A 13774-nucleotide genomic window follows, 5' to 3' on the forward strand; every position below is an offset into this window, starting at 1 on the left:
GCAAGGACACACGCCCTTCCTTGTGGGGAGGCGTCCCCCCCCAAACCCGCTTTTTATGTACTTCCGCTTTCTCCTCCTAACCAGGAGGAATGGCAGAAACAGGTTGCACATCTGGCTGCATTAAAATGGGGGGTGGGGATAAGGTTCAATTTGGGGGAGGGGAAGGCAAAAGGGGCTGTGCATTGGAGAACCCCAGGACCGAAAATTAACCCCTTTCACTGGGTTAATGTGATGCAAGAGAACAGGAGACCAAGCCACCAACCAAGCAACCAACCCGCCGAGTGAAAGGGAAGGGTTGAAGAAAAAAAGAGTCCCAGGTGACGGCCGAGCGTGCGCTACGCGGGGGGCAGTGTGCTGTTTCAGCTCTCCCCCCCTTTCCCCCCCCCCCCCCCCCCCCGCTTCCTTTGGCTTTAGACGCCCACGGTGAGCCTCGGGTAATGCACACGAATGAAGAGAAAGAGCAGTGGCTGCAGGTGGGATTCTTCTGTCTGGAAGCGGTGGTTTTGTGTGTGCTGTTGGTGTAAAACGGATCTCTTTCCCACCACCCGGAGTAAATCCCCACCTGCCTCGGAGCCTTCCCGGGGGGGACCTGGCCGGACTCTCTGCCCCATTCAAATTCATATTCTGTCTTCTTATCTCAAATCTCAACCCTGTGAGTTAAGAAACTGGATTAGATCGGGTCCTCTGCCTTTAAGATTACCTTCATCTTGGATTGTAGTCAGTTTCTAACATGTTTGCCAGACGCTTCACTGGTTGTATTCCCCCACATTTATATGGATCCCTTCTCCCTCTTGGAGATTTCTCTTAATTCAGTGTTTTGGAAGAGCCCGGACATACACTGACTGAGGAGGTCTGAGTTCCTGTGTCTCATGAGGAGCATGGTCCGGCAACAGTCTGGTAGGATCTGGAAGGAGAAAGGAAGTCCTGGTGGCCTCGTGGCAGTTTTCTGACAGCCCTAGAGCCCCCCAGTGGGCAGGGTGAGGCAGGCAGCTGCTTCCACACACAGCAAGCGGCTCGGAAGGTGGCAAGCCCTAAGAGACCAGACAACCACAGACAGCTAGGACTCCCCATCTGGCTTGTAGGATACACGTGACTGCTTCCCTTCGCGCTGGCCCCGGCGACGCCGTGGGTCGTAGTTTCCAGGCGCTTTCATCATCGCGAATTGCATGAGTTGACATCTTGAGCAGAAGTGTAGTAACGCCTCCACGAACCCGTAACTGAGGCTCATTGTCCACACTGCTAAGCCGACGGGCTGTTTTGGAAATTAGAACTAGTCTCCTGACCTGAGCACACACTCCCCCCCCCCGCCCCCCGCCCCGGGACAGGAGGAAATCCCCCAGGGCCAGGTGCATATGCGAGCCCGCCAAGCAGGACTCCGTCACCTTAAGTACAAGGGTTTCCAGCGCCCACCTCTCTGTCCTAGGCCTGCATTCCCATGATTTAGTGGCCTTTCAAGTGGACCATCGGAAAGGAAATACCCGGTTAATTTACAACCTGCCAGGTATTGTTTTAACACTTCTCCATTAACACATCATGATGGATTAATTTGTGAGATAATCAACTCCCCCAGAGCCGGTCCCCTAAGTCAAGGAAACACAGGAAACGTGTTCCGAATGGAGAGCATGAATGTGAAACAATCTCGAGTTTGGCTCCCATTCCCAAGGGCAAGGCCCCCAAAGGGAATGACAGGGCAAGGAGAGAGTGAGGAGGGCCTTAGGAAGAACAGTGTAAGATGAGGTTCCTGGTACCTGGACAGTGTTATGAAATGGGGTGTGGAGGCGGAGGAGGGAAGGAAGTCACATTTCTTAAGCAGCGAATGCAAATTAATGCTTCATTTATTCCATTAAATCTTCACGTCACCTCTGTGAGTCTATATTAGGAGCTCTATCTTAAAGGTAACGGGTTGACTCGGAGATAACAGGTGAGATCAGAGGGGTTAAGCCAGCTACCCAAGGTCACAGAAGACAGAAATTGTCCCACCCCAAACTGACCTGACTCTCTGCAACCAGCTCAATTGGTTCTCCAGTTTCACTGGGGACCAGAATCACCTACGGAGCCTGGAAACCAGATGGATTCCAGGCCTCCACACCGGAGAGCCTGATCTCTCGGGCCCAGGAATCTGCATTTCCCAGATTAGCCCAGGCGTCTCTGGCGCAGCTGGCCTGCAGAGCCCAGTTTGGGAAGGACCACAGCTTCCTCTGGGACACCCGGGACTGTTAATAGAGGGGTCACTTCAGCAAGGAAAGCCTGGCTTCCCCCCGGTATGCTCAGTTTCTCTTTCTCCCTCTGTGTAGAACCCTGGGCGCTCTTCCCCCCCCTGCTAGGGGGTGGAGCTGTGCTTAAATTGCTAGAAACTTGTTTTAGAGGGATATAATTAACATAGGATTGGCAGCTCTGGGGCTAAAATGTGAAGACAATTTGGACAAGAACACTGGACAGATTTAGGTAGAGATTAAGTGGCCAACTGGATTCACAGTTCCTTAAGTCCTGACAAATAGAGCTGCTTATAATCACAATTTAAGGGGCGCTTTGCTATAATTTCCCTGGTATCTGACCGAGCTCGTGGTTCTAATTCTATGTATGCGGTGCAGAGCGCCACCTAGTGGAACCTCTTGGCTGTTGATCATTTCCTGAGACCCTTGGCTGGGTCTCCATAGTGAGCTGTGGGAAGAAAATATAAAAATAGATATCATCTTTCCAAAAGTGTGTTTGTGGCTATTTCAACATATAGTTATTGCATTAATACAGAAATATATAGGTATGTACGTTAAATGGTGTTTATTGATGAGAGGACAATATAAAAAGTGTTGAAGACCATTAGATGATCAAATCCTGGTTTTGAACGTTTATTTCCACTGCTCTGGCTTGGTGTCTCCAGATGGGGAATCATGCATTTCCCTTTGCAATTGCAGGTGTAGATGAAAAACCCGAGTTAACTGGGTGAGCAGCCCTCCCTCCCTATGATACATTTCTGTTTATCATAGACGATGGCCCCCAATGTTACACTGTGGTTTAAGCAAAGATAGAATTCCTCTTAGTATGTCTCCGGCACTCCCACTCTCAACCTCTCTTGCTGTGTACCCCCCAGTCATATTTCTGAATTATCTAACCACTAACCATTCTCTCTTGCCACCACTCTCACCCCACCGGCCCATAAATGGCATCTTTGAAGCCTGCTGAGACTTCATAGTTTGAGGGTTAGTGGTCTTTTTCATCCTACTGACCCGTGAGTTCAGGAACACTGTCGTTGGGTGGGCACAATGCTTGGGTGTTCCATGCCCACTTCCCACAAAGTTAACCAAGTCGAAGATGATGGAATGCTTACATGCTTATATATATATGTTTATATATATCCGTTCATATATGTGTGTATGTATGTGTGTTATTAGAATTGCTAAGTCTAACTTCTACATGGGTTAGTTGTAAAACTAAGTGATCTAATCCATGAAAAGTTCTCAGCATGGGCTGTGATATCTACCCAGTGCTCCATAAATATTAGCTTATGTTATTTTTATTTTATTACTTTAGATATATGATCAATTGTATATTCTCGAATGGTGAATATTTCTTTTTCTTTTTTTTTTTTTTTAAAGATTTTATTTAATTCGACAGAGACAGAGACAGCCAGCGAGAGAGGGAGCACAAGCAGGGGGAGTGGGAGAGGAAGAAGCAGGCTCCCAGCGGAGGAGCCTGATGTGGGGCTCGATCCCATAACGCCGGGATCACGCCCTGAGCCGAAGGCAGATGCTTAACCACTGTGCCACCCAGGCGCCCCTCGAATGGTGAATATTTCTAATCTTTTTTTTAAAGCACGCAGTATCTGAGAAATTTCTTCTAACCATTTCTGCTGTGTATAAACTTTATGCACTACATTTTATGCACTATATTCATATACTGTTTTAAAATTTTTTCATGTAAGGAATGACACTCAATTTGTTAGCTCTTCCCTTCATTACCTATTCTCAATCACTGTTTGGTCTACTCTTGTTTTCTTTGGCTGTAAATCCATCAAACTTTCCAGATATGTCTCAGATACCCAGAGCTCATTTCTATAGGCATTTTTTAAATGTAATTTTTCATTTTCCATAATCTTCTATCTAACCATGAGAATGCTGACCACTTCCTACTCAAAATTTATTTGAGGAAAGTCCCTTTTTGTTGATCCAAGTTCCTATATTTCCCCAGTTCTGCTTTTTCCTGTGATCCTACAAGAAGAAAAATAAGAAAATGCAAACGTACGAACCAATGTTGGTTTGCATGAACCCTGTGATGCTTGTTTCTTTTTTGAAGATTTTATATATTTATTTGAGAGAGAGCAGGAGCAGAGGGAGGGGCAGAGGCCAGAGGGAGAAGCAGGCTCCCCACTGAGCAGGGAGCCCGACATGGGGCTCGATCCCAGGGCCCTGGGATCAGGGCCTGAGCCGAAGGCAGACGCTTCACCGACTGAGCCAGCCAGGCGCCCCAACCCTGTGATGATTCTTCATCGGTAAGAATCAGAATTGAATTCTGATATTTGCCCTAACTCTGGGTATAATTCGTCTTCCTTGTCACATGGGAGTTTACATTTTTCCTGATACAGCCTGTTTTCATGAAACTTCACTCAAAAAGCCTTCTTGAGAGAGACCATATCCAGGTTTATATCCAAAAGTCTAAAGAGCTTGCTTCTGAGCCTGTGAGGTGCTCGGTTTAATCCCTCCCTAAGAGGGGCTGCTCGCCCAAGTTGAACCAGGCCCAGCCTTGGTGCAGCCCACCTGGCCATTTCGAATTCCACTCGGAAAGTCTGCAGGTTTCAGAAATGCTGGTGTCTGAGGGACCAGGTCCCTTCCATCTCTCGGCAGCTGAGTGAGACACAGCGACCAATGTCAAGGAGCTTTCCCCTATGTTTCCTTTAAAGAGTCTTACGGTTTCGGTTGCTACGTTTCCGTCTTTAGTCCACGGAAACACACAGGTGGGACATGACTCTGTCCCATCAATCACGAGGGTTGCAACTGCAGAGATTCTCAGGCTGGGGATCGTACCCGGATATCTCAGCAGGGAGGACATATTTATTGCAAGATGGTCACAGAGATTTAGATATCGACTCTCCCACCTGTCATAATCGCTTCCTAACCTTGGTGGCACCTTGACATTACCCAGCGAGCTTTAAAAATCCCTGTGCCTGGGCCCCACTTACGCGGATCTTGATTGAATTGGTCTAGGGTGTAGTCAGGGCTTTTGGATTTCAAAGCCCACGGGTGATTCCGATATGCAGGCAAAGTTGAGAACTGCTGCTGTAGGGTAACTGCTCTCGGACAACCTGTTCTCGGGCTTGAGCACGCATCAGAGTCACCTGAGGGGTTATGCAAAACTCACGGCTGGTGGGTCTCACGGCAGTTTCTGATTCCGTAGGTCTGGAGCTGAGGCCGAGAATTTGCATCTCCAACAAGCCAGGCCCACGGGATGCGGGTGCTGCTGGGCCGGAACCACACTGAAAACCCGTGCTCTCCTTCACTGGCTTCGGTGGCCCTGCCCTGGAGCTCCTGGGTCAATACGTTTGAGTCCTGATGGCTACATTTTAAATAACAGCCAGATGATTGCCAAACAAGTGATCTAAAGACTAGTCTTTGCAGAACCGCCCCCTGGACACAGTTTATATCTACCCCTTTAGGTGCTGAGATGACGCCCGGAGACAGAGTAATTGAGAATGTCGCCTTTTCTTTCCCTTTGCCCCTCTTCCTTTGTTCCCATCCGTGCCCGTTGCCTTGGGGGACACGTGAGGGGTAAGTTATTTGGATTTTGTCTTCTAAAGGCCTACTGGTGTTAGGGGATCATAGGGGCACTGGGGGAGGTAAAGCGACACGAGGGCATCTGGGTCTTCAGGAAGGGCAAGGGAGAAGGCTGCTTCTCCACCTGTTTTGAAGAGGGAAGGAAATAGGCGGGCCAGGGAGGCCCGTTGTTGGTTCCGAGAAAAGAGGGAATGTGCCAACTTTGTGTGCAAAATGATTATGAAATGGATGGCCCGTGCACATGCGCGCACAAACCACTCTGGACCGACTACATCAGACCTGGGAACTGCGCACAGGCTGTGGGAGGCAAGGCTCCCCGGGACTCTGAAAGGCTGAGTTAGGCTTCGGAGTCCTAGAAAATCAATGTTCCTTTCTGCACATCGCAGCGAATAGACTTGCATTCACACCCCCTACACTAGCCACACATTCAACTACTTTCCACCGGGCTACATTTCCTTTCTAATCTGGTGGTGTTTTCTCAAAATCAAACTCAGTAAGTGGATTTAGAATATACATTGGGAAGCCTGACCTTGATTTTGCATCACTCAAAATTTATAAAATTAAGGCTTCTCTAGCTCATCGCTTCGTTAAAGTTCTCTACTCCCAAACGGGGGGAGCAACAGTTTATTGTTTTGCAGTGTTCGCTTTTCTTAAATCTTAAATCCTTTTGAGACCCATAGGCCAAATCGTGAATAACAGTTTTTTTTATTTAAAAACTTGGGTTGCCGTCACTGAAACTGACCCCAAAGTAGGAATAAAGCTTTTAGACACGTGCAGATTTGCCGTAACCTTTTACAGCGATTTACATTTTCATACTCCTGTATACATTATCACACACAAATGACCCGGCCGCCTAGTCAGGAAGTCCGAAATAGTGGGCTGGGAGCGCCATCTGGTGGCAAGATGGTTATTAACACCTTTGCCGTTGGCGGGAGGTTCTAGAAATAATTTCTGACCTTGCAGGCCTTTCTGCAGTCCCTTAGGCTGCAGATGCAGAAAGGAAGAAGCAAAAATGGTTTTCTCCAACTCCAAGAACACCACTGTGAGAGAGTTGGAGAATGGAAAAAGCGAATTCGAAGGGAAGAGAAAAGAAAACATGTTGGGGAGGGGGGAGGGGAAGAGATACTTCAGATGGTGAGGAATCAGATGAAGACTTTATGGAATCTTCCTCTCCAGCCGAGCCCTGGGCCTCCATCCTAACAGATTGTTCTCCTGTTTTCAGACTGCCCTCCTATTTGAATTAATTGACTGTTCCCCAGATCTTCCCGCATGTTTTCAGGCTCTGGTATCAACCCCCTCCCCCGAGCGGACGCTCTCGCCCCCAAGTATCCAACCTGACCTACATCAAAGACAACGGAGGCTCCCCGATGTGCACTTGTTCTAATGCCCTCCTCTCCACACCAGAACGTTTGGTGTCACGGTCTTCCGCACCATTGCACAAAAATGAGATTCTTCCCCCAAAGAGCCCGTTCACCAAGATGCCTATCCTATTCCTCAAGGAGAGGTGGGCCTCCCTTAGGGGTTCCTTCCCCTTGGAAAGTGAAAACCCCACCCAGCCTGCTCCTGGCTTGCTGCTTTTTGCCGGCTTGGAAAACCTGCTCCATCAGGTATGGCTCGTGTGCTGTACAAACACGCTTTTCCATTCTGCAGGCGCTTCGTCTCCCCAGAACGCGGTTCTGTTACTTTCCTTCCAAAGATGTTTGTTGTGGCATTGTTTGTAATTAAAAGGAAAAAAAAAATAGGGCAAACCTAAATGTTACATCCGTACCATGTGCGCAACAGAACCATTAAAAATACTAACACCGATGTACAAATTCAAAACAAGGCTAGGTGGAAAAATGATACGGAGTAGTACTTGTCGTCTGATCCCAGTTTTCCAAAGAATTGCTTGTAATGCCAGGTCAGTATACACGGAGGGAACATCTTTGAGATCATGCACCACATTGTTAATACTGGGGTTTTTTTTTGGATGGGTGGAAGCTGGAGGGCTTTCATCTTCTATGTTATACATTCCTGAATTTGAATGTTTAGAACTATGTGGTAATATTCTAATCAGGAAAGATTTATATATTTTTAAAAAACTTCCCTTAATTTTACTGATCTAATCCTCTGTGTCTCCCTTCCATTTTCCCCAACATTTATCAACCGATAGGGGTACGGGGCTGGTTGAATAAAACAGCGCTCGGACTCAAAAGGCTTACAGTGTGGTAGAGAATGGAAAACGGACCCGGGAAATAGAGTGTCGGGCAGCATGTGACGAAGTGCCGCGGAGTTCTTGGTTCATGTGGGCAAATTACTGAACCTTTGCAAGCCTGCTTCCTCCTCTGAAAGCGGATACCCCAATCACCACCAAAGCTGAACGTGGGCTGTAAATGGGGAGAGACTTGGAGGGGTGCCTGCAATGCCAGGAGGGGCACGGCGGGCGCCTCCCTGCTGTGCGGGCCCGCAGTGTGGGGGCCCCCGAGAGCTCCCCGGCTCCCCGGATGCAAGCTCCCGTGGCTCTCCAAAGTGGGGCCCGGGGGACAGGTGGAGACTGTCCGGGAAGCGTGAAGAAGGCTGCAGAGTCAGGACCGGGTTAGGGCGGTGGCGGGAACCCAAGAGCAGGACTGAGGTCCGAGACTACGGAGAAGGAGGGTTGAGAAGAGATGGGCTCTGGCTTGCAGAGAAGCTCGCATCGCCGCTCTCGGGGCCGTGCTGATGATGGCGAGGTGATGGTAGGCCGTTGCACTCATTCGGGAAGCTTCCGCGGTGTGCTGGGCTCGCTACTGCCGCGTGCGCGGGGGGACGGGGTCTGATCGCCTGCCCGGCTACTGTGAAACCCCTTTTAACCTGGCTTTTGCTTCTTGTACTCTCAAAACTACTTTGTTGGATATCATCTTCTGTTTGCCAAATTAGGTGAGTTTTTATAGGCCCCTGGGATCCTTTCCGTTGTTGGAATAACCGGTAGTGGTCAAGGGCACCATTCTGGAGCCAGAGTAACCTGACTTTGTCAACCTCTTTGTGCTTTAGTTCCTTCCTATAAAAAGTGAGCACAACCACAGTCCCTCCATCAGGGGGTTCCCGGGAGCGGTGAGTAAATTCGTAAGGGCCCATGCTGGCACCCAGTAAGCTCTACTGAGGGTCAGCTACAGCTGGGGAGCCCTTCCTCTCTTCCCCGACTCTCCTCCCTTCCCTCTCCATCCCTCCCTCCCTTTATTCCAGAGACATCCGCCGCCGAGCTTGCCACTATGCCTAGGCCCCTGGGCTGGGCGCAGGACGATACAGTGATGGAGTCCCTAACCTCAAGGACACACACTGATCACTGAACGCATGCTAAGAGTTTGAAAAAAGGGAAACAGGATGGCTGAGCCCTTTGGGAGAGCAGAGCACGAGGCCCCGCCGGGCAGGGGGCAGGGGGAGGGGGGCGTTTAGAGGAGGCCACCCGGCGTTGATGAAGTCCCAACTGAGTCTTGGAGGAGTCCCAGAAGGGAGCCCAGTTTGGGTGGAGTGGCGACATGGGGGCAGTGTATGTGGCACTTGGGAGGGGAGACAGAGGACTGGGTCGGAAGGGGGCTTGCCCTTGGGGAGCTGGAAGGGTCTTGTCTGTCCACCCAGCCCTCTGTTTTGGATCTGTGCGTCTATCCTCGGCTTCCCCTCCACCCCCCTTCTAATGGCTCTGCCGTACACATTGTACCGATGTAACGTTTTACTTAATGAAGTTTCTTTTTTAAAAAAAANGACAGAGGACTGGGTCGGAAGGGGGCTTGCCCTTGGGGAGCTGGAAGGGTCTTGTCTGTCCACCCAGCCCTCTGTTTTGGATCTGTGCGTCTATCCTCGGCTTCCCCTCCACCCCCCTTCTAATGGCTCTGCCGTACACATTGTACCGATGTAACGTTTTACTTAATGAAGTTTCTTGACTGACATCTGGGTTTGTCCTAATTCTTTTTCTAAATTACAAAGTCACAACAGGCATCTTTGGAGGGGAAACGACACATCACGAATGTCCACGCCTTCTGCTTGTGCTTTTCTTTGGAAAAAGCATTGTTTGTCATATTGTTTTAAGTGAGAACATTCACCTTTTATTTTATCTTTACACCCATGTGCATATACAGAGAATTTTAACCTAGCTCAGTTTGTGTAGTCATTTTTCTTTTTAGTATTTAAATAAATCTTTCATTTTAGGCTGGTTGCAAAGAGAGGACAGAGAGTTCTTGTGGATTGCGCACCGTTTCCCCTGTTGTTAGTATCCTCTATTACTGTGCTACGTTTGTTGATACATTATTAGTTGAACCCCATACTTTATTCCGGTTTCATTAGTTTTCCCCTAATGTTCAGAATACCTTATTACACGTAGTTGGCTCGTCTCCTTAGGCTCCTATGACCTGTGACAGTCACTCAGATTTTCCTTGTTTTTGATGATTTGACAGTTTTGAAGATTACTGGTCAGGGATTTTGGAGAGTACCCCTTGATTTGGGTTTTTCCGATGTTCTTCTCATGATTAGACCAGGGTTATGGGTTTTGAGGAGGAAGAGCCACCGAGGTGAAGTGCCATTCTTGACACATCCTATCGGGGTACCTTTTAGCAACGAAATTATTTTTCTGTTTGTCGTCAGTATCTATTAAGCTAAATACGGGTTCCCACTGACGTCTCCAGCCAGTCCAGTGCCAAGTGGTTTATTCTGTCCCCCCCCCACTTTAAGCTCTATTTTTGACTGAGCCTCTTTATATCTTAACTTTCTAAAGACACCCCACCCCTCGCCACCCCCCTCTTTACTCATGGATAATTATGGCTAAGGCTTAAAGCTTTAGAAGCTATAAACACATTTCCATGTGACTACAGGCTCAATGGAACAATCACACAGGATGGTCTCGCTTCATCACCCGACTCCCTCAACTGTGGCCCATCCGTGCACACTGCCACCCCCCCCCGCCCACCGTCCCCACCACCTGACCTTGAAAGTCTCTCACTGTGTCAGCCAGCTTTCACGCTCGCCTGGGAAGCCTTTCCCTCCACGATGCCGTGGGGTTTTGAGCGAACCAGGGCAGCCATGTCAGGCCTCCTCTAACTCCGTGCTCCCCTTGGCTCTCAGGTCTAGGGTAGTGAGGAAAATTCCAGACACTGCCTCTTCCCCCCGATTGCAGCTGGGGTGCTCCTGATTCCCAAAACTTCTCTGCGGCCTCTGAGTTTCCTCCTGAACTTAGCACAGGCCAGGCCCTTGTCTGAGACCCAGCTGGCATCTCTCTCTCTGTCATGCACCTCTTGGACCATCTCCTCCTTTTCAAGCTTATTCATTAAACCTTCTCCAGGGAAAGGAAATACTGTTTTATGTGTGGGTTCATATATTTCAAACATCTAGAACTGGACTGCCACTTCTGCAACTGCTCCCTTTTCTTGGGTCCTGTGGCACCGACCCTTCCCTGAAGCAGTGACCACCTCTCAGCCCCCTTCCCACTGGAGGGAGTGGGGAGGGGAGGCTTGTGCATCTCCAGCTGGAGGGGACTCTCACTGGTAAATGTCTTACAAGGCCTTTCTGTTTCACTGATCCCTTTTGGCCTGGGAACATCTGTCAACACCTGAATTGGCTTTGGCGGACCGGGAGCAGCCAGAAGGAGCGTCAGCAGGCACGCAGTGCGTCTGCGGAGAGAGGTTTGAGGATGATGATGAGATGTTAGCAGAAGAGGTGGGGAGTGGGAGCACAGAGTTGGTGGGAGCCGGAAGACTCACCCCCATCCTCTTCTCAAAACATGGATGGGAGGCTTGATCCTGTCTGGCTTTTCACTTAGGGCATTCGCAAAGGGGGAAGTTGAAAGCACACAGAGCAGAAGTGGGGTGGTGGGTTCCCATACTCCTCTCTACCGCTGCTGCCCTCTTGACCTTTGCCTTCAGTTCTCACATCCCTGAGGTAAGGTGGCCCTTCCAGCTCTCAAGTGCAATGGCTTTTTGTGGTGTCTTGGCCCATTATTTGAGACACTGGGTTCAGGAACCACATGAATGGGTTGCAACGGATAGAAAGGCCCGGGTTTTCAGATGATTGGTCTGCAACCTGGGACTGCCTCAGGAAGGGAATTTGCAGTGGACTGCAAGACCTTCCCTTGGCCCTGCTTGTGCAGTCAGACATGCTGTTGAAAGGAGACAGTCCTATTCATGATGCTGAAATGGGCTTCAATTTGGTTTAGCTGAGCCACCATGTACAGTTGCACAGGTCGTCCACTGCTCAAGAGTAGTAGGCCATATGGCCAAGTGAGGCTGTAATCCAGCTCTCCCTCTTCATACCTAGCTCTGTGCCCTGATCTGGGGCTACATAGGCCATAGGAAGAGTACCTTTAGCTAACTTTTTCATCCAGAGGGCTGCCATTTTCTACTGGGTATTGAGATATTATATAGACTAGCACTTCAAGCTTTTGTTTGAAATGAGAAATAAAAGTACAAATGGAGAAGAACTGGTTGGGAATGGGCATAATGGGGCAGGTGTAAGTCTGAGTGTTAAGAGTGCTTCAGAGGGTGGGTCAGGGGACTCGGGAGTGAGGGAGGAAGGGGGAGTAGGGAAAAAGCTATGGAATTGTGGGAACAGGTACCAGAGGACCATGAGATGGACAGTAGCTGCTACCTGTGGCCGAGTCCTGTGGCCCACGTCACCTGTGTCAGCGCTGACCCAGGAGGGGCTGCCTGGAGGTGCCCTGGGAAGCTGCAGTGGGGCTCCCGGACGTGGGCCCACAGCAGCTGTGCCCCCAGGAGCTCTGTACCTCGATTTAAAGCGAGGAAGGACTACTATCAGATCTGGCCTTTGCGTAGAGGAACCCTCTTGCGCATTTCTTCATCCGAATCCATTGCCTAAGAAATGGTTCTTTTCCGTGACTCCTTCCACGGTAGCCTTTTCTATATTTCATGTTGATTTTTTTGGACACACAGCTGATCCCCGGTACCTGGTGCTGTCCTGGTCTTGAGCCTTCTTCAGGGCTCCATGGGATCTCCCTATGTGGCACTTCGCTGTGGCCCGTCTGCGGAGAAGCCATCCACTGGCCTGTGCGTGCTCGGGTGCCCACTGACGCTAGAGGGAGAGGGGTGCGGCCAGCACCCTGACCGTGGTTCCCCTGGCCGCTGTGGGCAGCAGCCCAGGGGGGGAGACGTCCAGGACGAGGGAGCAGTGACGATACTAGCTCTACCCGGGGGGTTTACTCTGCGCCGGGTACTGTCCTAAAGGTTCCACAAGCACAGCTTAATCCTCAAAGCCGCCATAAGAGGAAGATACTGGTGTTTTTATCCCCATTTGAGAGATGGGAAAACTGAGGTCAGAGAGGCTCATCTGGAACGTGCCTGTGGCCTGACTGGAGCACTTAACGACAGATCATCTCCATTTTGAAATACAAACCTGCGTCAACATGGGGGGCAAGGGGAAGAACAAGGGAGGGGTCGGCCGAGACTTTGGACCCTCGCAGGGCAGGGCAGGGCAGGGAGAGCGGGCCTGGCCACTGAGGGCCAGGTTTGGGGCTCAGGCAGAGGACCGGCTCCTCTGGCCACTTTCCACATGGGGCTAAGCTTCCAGTTTCTGTGACTGTCCTGCCCCGGTGTCCATTTCATTGTCCTCTGTCATGGTTACTGGTTAGGTGGAAACACCTGTGAAGTTGAGTAAGTGGCCCACGTTCCTGAGCTTGCCTGGCGGACACTTTGTGGCCGGGGAGCCAGGGCGTGTGTGTCTGGCTTTTCTAGAAAGGCTGGCCAGCACTCCAGCCTGAAGTTCAGCCCACTTGTGCAGTCCACTACTGACAGTCATTTTTACTTCTTTTTTTCTTTTTAAGATTTTATGGATTTGAGAGAGAGAGTGACTGATAGAGCGCAAGTGGGGGAGGGGGTATGGAGAGGGAGAAGCAGACTCCCCGCTGAGCAGGGAGCCTGAAATGAAGTGAAGTGATCCCACGTTCTTGGCATCATGACCTGAGCCGAAGGCAGACGCTTAACTAACTGAGCCACCCAGGCACCACTTTACTTACTTTTTATTATTTATTTATTTTTTTTTAAAGATTTTATTTA

The sequence above is a fragment of the Ailuropoda melanoleuca genome, chromosome X, assembly GCF_002007445.2.
Source record: "Ailuropoda melanoleuca isolate Jingjing chromosome X, ASM200744v2, whole genome shotgun sequence".
Lineage (NCBI taxonomy): Eukaryota > Metazoa > Chordata > Mammalia > Carnivora > Ursidae > Ailuropoda > Ailuropoda melanoleuca.